This window comes from Phascolarctos cinereus, unplaced genomic scaffold (genome assembly GCF_003287225.1).
Source record: "Phascolarctos cinereus isolate Bilbo 61053 unplaced genomic scaffold, phaCin_HiC Scaffold_726;HRSCAF=1367, whole genome shotgun sequence".
Classification (NCBI taxonomy): domain Eukaryota; kingdom Metazoa; phylum Chordata; class Mammalia; order Diprotodontia; family Phascolarctidae; genus Phascolarctos; species Phascolarctos cinereus.
Genome location: NW_027556098.1, coordinates 387,147,456 through 387,155,240, shown reverse-complemented (window position 1 = coordinate 387,155,240; position 7,785 = coordinate 387,147,456). Strand labels below are relative to the sequence as shown.

The following is a 7,785-nucleotide window of genomic DNA, read 5'->3' as shown; positions in this document are numbered from 1 at the left end:
CAGAGAAACTTGTTGTAATTTTTTTATATTGCTTCATTGTCTATAGTACCTCCTAACAGAATGTAGATTCCTGATTATCTCTTTTAATTAAGTCTATTTTTGTTTTGTCTGAGATAATAATTGCTGCCCCTGCATTTTTTTTTACTTCAGCTGAAGTATATTAGATTCTACTCCAGCCCTTTAACTCTGTGTGTGTGTCTTTCTGTTTCAATTGTGTCTCTGTAGACAACATATTGTTGGATTCTGGTTGCTTATCCATTCTGCTATCATCTTCCCCTTTTTGGGTAAGCTTAACCCATTCACATTCACAGTTATGATTACTAACTGTGTATTACCCCTCCATTCCATTTTCTTCTATTCATTTTTCCATTTCTTTTTTTATCCTGTCCCTCTTCAAAAGTGTATTTTGCTTCTAACTATGCCTCCCTTAATCTGTCCTATATTCTATCACCCCATCTCTCTTTCTCTATTTCCTTTTCCCTCTTATTTCCCTATTGGGTAAGATATGTTTCTACACACAACTGAGTGTGTATAGATATTCCCTCTTTGAACCAATTCTGATGAGAGTGAGGTTCAAGCATCACCCTCCACCCATGCTCATTTTCCTCTTCACTCTAAAAACTCTTCCTTGATACCTCTTTTATGTGAGAAAATTTCCCCTTTCTACTTTCCCTTTCCTCTTCTCCCAGCATCTATCTTTCTTACCCTTTCTTTTTTTTGAAGAACATTCCAACATAATCAACTCATGCCCATGCCTTCTGTCTATGTAAACTCCTCTTAACTGCCCTAATAATGATAAAATACTTAGAATTTACATGTATCATTTTCCCATATAGAAATGTAAGCAGTTTAACCTTATTGAGTCCCTTGTGATTTTTCTTTCATGTTTACCTATGCTTCTCTTGAGTCTTATGTTTGAATGTCAAATTTTTTATTAATTTCTGATTGTTTTATGAGGAATGCTTGAAATCAAGTCCTCTATTTCTTTAAGTGCCCATTTTTCTCCCGAGAGACTATACTCAGTTTTGCTGGGTAGGTGATTCTTGTTTGTAATCCTAGCTCCTTTGCTTTTGGGAATATCACATTCCAAGCCCTTTGCTCCTTTAATGTGGAAGCCACTAAATCTTGTGTGATCCTGATTGTGATTCAATGATATTTGAGTAATTTCTTTCTGGCTATTTGCAGTATTTTTACTTGACCTAAGAGTTCTGGAATTTAGCTATTATATTCCTCGGAGTTTTCATTTTGAGATATCTTTCAGGAGTTGATTGGTCAATTGCTTCAATTTCTATTTTACCCTCTGGATCTAAGATATCAAGGGAGTTTTCCTTTATAATTTCTTCAAACATGATGTGTAGGCTCCTCTTTTGATAGTGGCTTTCAGGTGGTATAATACATCTTGAATAATCTCTCCTCAATCTGTTTTCTAGGTCAGTTATTTTTCCAATGAAATATTTCACATTTTCTTCTGTTCTTTTTTTATCCTTTTGACTTTGTTTTATTATTTCTTGAAGTATCACAGAGTTATTAGCTTCCACTTGGCCAATTCTAACTTTTAAGCAATTATTTTCTTCAATGAGCTTTTGCACATTTTTTTTTTCCATTTGGCCAATTTTGTTTTTTAGGGTGTTATTTTCTTCAATATTTTGTGCCTCTTTTACCAAGCTGTTAATTTTCTTCTTGCTTCACTCTAATGTCTTTTCCTATTTTTTTCTTCTACCACTGTTATCTCTCTCTTTTTTTTAACTTCTTCAGGGATCCTTGTTGGCTTTGTGCCCAATTAGCATTTTTCTTTGAGGCTTTGTTTGTAGCTATTTTCACATAGTTGTCTTCTGTCATTGTGTCTTGGTCTCCCCTGTTTTTTATCATCAAGTTTTTTGTTATTGTTGTTGTTTGTTTATTTTTCCAATCTATTTCTTGACTTTATATTGAAGTTGGGATCTGCTCACCCTGGGGATGGGGAGGCTCTGTCCCAATCTTCAGGCTTTTTCATGCTACTGTTTTCAGAGCTGGTTCTGGGTGTCTACAAGTTTTCAGTGCTTCCAAGATGGTCTGATCCAGGAAGAGGTGTGGTCACCTCTGTGTTCTGATCTTTACCCAGGAAGGGCTCCTGGTCCTATGCAGTTACAAGCATTAGCACTCCTCATCATCCTGAAACTGACCAGGTCCCCTGATCTCCTGCAGTCACAAATACTAGTACTGGACCCAGTATGCTTATGGGTAATAGAATTACCAGTCATCACCAGCTGCACCCAGTGCAAGCACAGGGTCCCCTATAATCTCTTTCTGACCAGTTGTCTGACCCCCTTCATCTCTGGGCTGAGAAATCCCAAAGCTGCTGCAGCAGCCATTATTGTTGACTCTGGACAGGCCACCTCAGTGACCTCTCCTACTAACTTCCTAGGTTTTCTTAGTCCAGAATGACCTTTTGTTGGCTCTGCCACTCCAAATTTTGAGTTGAGGCATTATTTTAAATTTGGGAATGTTAGGAGAGTTCAGCTAGGTTTTTGCCTCTACCTTTTTGCCTCTGCTTCCTCGTTTTCACTTTTCTACAAAGTCATTGATGTGTTTCAAACTTTACACCATGGGTGCTGATGAGGTTATGGAAAAAGAGACTTAGAGAAGAGTGCCCAGGACAGTCCTCTAGCATACCCACCCAAAGAAGGTAAAGCATAGATGTTGAACAAACAAAGGAGGCTGAGAAGTAATGTCAGATGGGTAGTGGGGGGGGGGGACCAGGAGGGAACAGTGTAGATAGATAGATAGATAGATATAGATAGATAAATAGATATAAATATCTAGATAGATATAGATATAGAATAGATAGAGATAGACTAGATAGAGATAAATAGATAGAATAGACAGAGATAGAATAGATAAAGAGCTAGAATAAAGATTAGATAGATAGATAGATAGATAGATAGATAGATAGGTAAAACCCAGGGAGGAGAGAGCACCCAGGAGAAACAGTGGTCAACATGGAAATATCCAAGTATTGATGCAAGGCAACCACTTTTTAAATATTACTTGAGACACATGAGAAGAAGGATCCACAAGCCATTTCCTGGGCTTTGCCCAGGACAGTGACAGAAAAAGGGCTTTAAATTATTTTTGCCTCACTTCCTCCTCCTTCGTTTTTGTTAAAATACAACAGTCTGTTATCCAAGGCCTGGCACTTCTTTGGAGCAGGGCAGATAAAGTGGATTTAATATGAATGGCAGCTAATTGCCCAGCACTGGGTTATTATACTAAGGAAAAAAGGGATCCACGTCTTGATGGAGGAAATAAGCAGGGATCCGTGTGCCCCTTGCTTAGAGATGACAAGCAGAAATGTCACAGGGTGTGCGCTCATCTGTCAGTTACTAATGCAATTAGACAAGATAATTGGGGAGGCTGGGCTTACTGATGGCTGACAAACATATTAGTCTAATTGCATTTAATAATAACCAGCATTCACATAGCACTTTAAAGTATGCAAAGTGCTTTATAAATACGGTCTCATTTTACCCTCATAACAACCCTGGGAGATAGATATCATTATTATCCAAGTTTTACAGATAAGGAAACTGAGGCAGACAAAGGTTAAATGAATTACTTTGGGTCACAAACCTAATAAGTTTCTGAGTTTAAATTTGAACCCTGGTCTTTCTGACTGCAGGCCCAGCATCATCTAGCTGCTTGTTTGCTCTGGTAATAACATGGTAAAATGCTATCTGTGTTTGACTCATGTTACAAAAAGAGAACAAAAACTGACAATAAAGTGACTCTTTGGTTCTAAAGAGAGTGCCACATACTAGGGAGGCACTATGGTATATTATAGCAAAGGTGGCAAACACTGGCCCATAACACTACTCTTGGAAACTTCTCAAATTATACTCGGGAAATATTTAACACAACAAATATACAATAGGACATATACAATGCTAGTATGTGGTTTTCTAAGTCAATATGCCACTGGGATCCTTAAATAGTGTTTAGTGGCCCATTTCTATTTGAGTTGGCCACCCCTGATGCAGATCAATGGCCTTGAAATCAGGAGGATCTGATTTTAATATCCTGCTTCTTATACATACTTGCTATGTGCCTAGGTGAGTCATTTAACCTCAGTTTCCTCTATCTATAAAATGGGAATAGCACCTACTGTATAGGCTGTTGTGAGATAATTAACTTCAGGACCTTGAAAAATATGAAGATGCTCTAGCTATCTGGAACTTGTGTGTGAGAGAAAACAAATTGGCCTCAGATATGGAGAGACATGAGATCAAATCCCGCATCTGACGTCTACTGACTGTGTGACCTTGGACAAGTGACTTAACCTCTCGGTGCCCTAGGCAACTCTCTAAGGTTGTAAGCTATAGAGAAGATGTCAACTCCCAAGATTACAGAATTTGGGAGCTAGCAGGAACCACAGTGGTCATCCAATCCATATGTGAAAGGAATCTTTCCTCGTCACATACCTGACAAGCATTTATCCATCCTAGGCTTTGAAGACATCTTTATTGGTAGGGGGAGTTTCTTCATCCAGGAATTGCCCATGCCAATGAAATCCCAGGTTCAGGTAAGAGGCCCTTCCCTATTTGTATTGTTACTCCCACTCTCACCACTATTAGCAGCAGTAGGCTGTCCTCCTGCTGCTGCTCCTCCTATTGGCATACAAACCTTAATATCAATCATCATTGTGGCTTAAAAAGATAATGCAGTCCTGGGCTACATCCTTATGAGGGCGAGACCTTCCAGGAGTAGGGAAGTGATGGCCCCATGGCCCTCTGCTATGATGAGTATACCATGTTTTGTTCTGGCGCTATGGCCAGAGGTCCCTGTTGTGGTGGTTGTTATTCAGTCATTTTCAGTTGCATCCAACTCTTCATGACCCCATTTGGGGTTTTCTTGGCAAAGATACTGGAGTGGTTTGCCATTTCCTTCTCCAGCTCATTTTACAGATGAGGAAACTAAGACAAACAGGCTTAAGTGACTTGCCCAGGGTCACCTAGCTTGTCTGAGGCCAGATTTGAACTCAGGCTAATGAATCTTCCTGACTCTAGTCCTGACACTTTATCCTAGCTACCCTACTTGGTTTCAACTCTACTATCATCATAGCCAGACAATGGGCACCCTCTTCCTCTCCTCCTTTCAACTTCCTTTTGTATGTGTTATTTTCCCCTTACTAGATTTTAAGCTCCTTGAGGATAGGGACTGTCTTTTGCCTCTTTTTGTATCCCCAGTGCTTAGCACATTGCCTGGTAAATAGTAGGAGCTTAACAAATGTCTATTATGTTGGATTATATTGGCATTTAAACAGGATTTTAAGGTTTGCAAAGTACTTGTAAACATTATTCCATTGATCCTCACAACAACCCTAGGAGCTAGGTGCTATTTTTATCCCCATTTCACAGATGATGAAACTGAGGAAGATAGAATTTAAGTGACTTGCCTAGTGCCACATAGCTAGTAAGTGTTCAAGGCAGAATTTGTCTCCAGACCTTCCTGACACCAGGTCCGGTACTCTATCCACTATACTACCTGGCTGCCATGGAAAGAGCCATAAGCTTAATATTTTGTATATTTTATATATAGTCACATATTTTTATACATACTTCATACATGGTATCAGTAGGCAGTATTGTATAGCAGATAGAGTCCAGAGGGCTCACAATCAGTAAGCCTAGATTCCCTATGCTGACAAAAGCAACCTTAATGTATTTGTATAGACATATAAACTGGAAGCCATCCGCATCCCAATCAACACAAACTCCAACTAGGTGATATTGAGACTCTGCTCTATGATAAAAATAAATGTAGGAGAAGGGCTGGAAGGAAGTGCTTGGCCTGCTTTTGAACTCTCATGTCCTGTGGGCTCTGAGATGCAGAATACTTAGTCAGATGATGAATAAATACAATGAATGAAATATGACTCTGCCATTCTAAAGAGAATAGCCCGAGGGGTAGATAGAATCATTAGAAAAGTCTTTTTCTTAGGTGTAGCTAGGAATGCCTCTGTATGATGAGCAGACTCGTGTAGAATCCTGGGAGAATGAAGAAAGGTTGCATCAGAGAGAAAAGATACAAAAACAATTGGGTGTGCATCTGTGATTTGGGTATGATGACAGAGTTGTTCCTGCCAAAATTGTTCATCAGCTTTTCAGTGCTGATTCTAGATTTGGGAACAAACATCCCTTTTTCTATCCTAATACAGAAATGATGAGAGACAGGATCTCCTCCCACCCTCCCATCTCCTCTTACCAGGTACCTAGCAAGTCAAGTCAAATCAATAAGTATTTGATAAGTACTTACTTTGTGATGAGCACTTCTCTGGGGATACCAAAAAAAAGCAAAAAGCAAAAAAGACTCCTTGTCTCCATGGAGCTAATGTTCTCCTCAGGAAACAACCTGTAAAGAACTAGGTAAATGCTTGATAAATACAAAGCAGATGGAAAATTGTCTTAGGAGGGAAGGCTTTCAAAGCTGAGGACACTGGGGAAAAAGTGGGATTTGAACTGAGACTTCAAAGAATCCAAGGAAATCAAGAGGGGGAAGTGAAGAGATAGAAGATTGTTACTGTTGTTCATCCTTTGTTTTCAAAGAGGACCAATGATATCATGGTGTCATGGGTGATGTCTTGTCTTGTGAATGAATTGGATTTAAGTGAGGCAGAGTTGCACAAAGTCATCAGCCTCTCTCTCTCTATCTCTCTCTCTCTCTCTCTCTCTCTCTCTCTCTCTCTCTCTCTTCTCTCTCTCTCTCTCTCTCTTCCAGAATCATTAAAGTCTAGTGGAAAGACAAAAATCAGAACAACTAGTGGTGGACTGGGATGACCTTAGCGACTTCAATGTCTGATAAAGCTCTAAGCATTCCATAGCACCTGCTTCATCCACCTTCATGGTGGTTGGAACAAATTGTTCTCATCTGCCCATTCCACCAGGGGAAATTTTTTAAATTTATTTTTTATTTTCTAATTAGTTAATTTTTAGTTTTCAATATTCACTTCCATAAGACTTTGAGTTTTCAATTTTCTCACTCTCCCTCCCCTCTCCTCTCCCCAAGACAGCATGCAATCTGATATAAGCTCTACATATATGTTCATATTAAATATATTTTCACATTAGTCATGTTGTAAAGAAGTATTAGAACTAATGTGAGGAACTATGAGAAAATAAACAAAACAACAAAAGAAAAAAAGAGCGAATAGTGTGCTTCCATGTGCATTCAGACTCCATGGTTCTTTCTCTGGATGTGGATAGCATTTTCCATCATGAGTCTTGGAGTTGTCTTACAACCTTGCATTACTAAGAAGAACCAAGTCTATGAAAGTTAGTCATCAAACAATGTGGCTGTTACCGTGTACAATGTTCTGGTTCTGCTCACTTTACTCAGCATCAGTTCACATGAGTCTTTGCAGGTTTTTCTAAAATCTGTTTATCATTTCTTTTTTAGTAATTAATAAAAATATGGAAAACTTCATGAATTTGTGTGTCATCCTTGTGCACAGGGCATGCTCATCATCTCTGTATTTGTTCCAATTTTAGTATATGTGCTGCCAAAGCGAGCACCATCAGGGGGAATCTTTACATGCTTGGAGTAGACATCCCTCTAACTCACTGACAGGTCTGAGGCCTTCCAGTTACCCTTAACCTGGTTTAGCCCTTCTGCCAAGATGGTCTGCCAGCATGTGGCCACTGCACACTCTGCAGTGACTTGGAGCCACAGGTGGAAGTTGGGTAAAAGGGCAGAACATTCCAAACATTGAGACAACCAGCGCAAAGGCATAAAGATAGGAGACAAGAGTAT

The 7,785-nt window shown here is 39.2% G+C and overlaps 1 non-coding gene across 1 annotated transcript; it reads right to left on the bottom strand.

The window, feature by feature from the left end:
* Nucleotides 1-7,439: 7,439 nt before the first annotated feature.
* LOC144454592 (U6 spliceosomal RNA) lies at nt 7,440-7,547 on the bottom strand. The gene has a single exon (XR_013483113.1). It is a non-coding gene; the product is annotated as a U6 spliceosomal RNA (small nuclear RNA).
* Nucleotides 7,548-7,785: the final 238 nt, after the last annotated feature.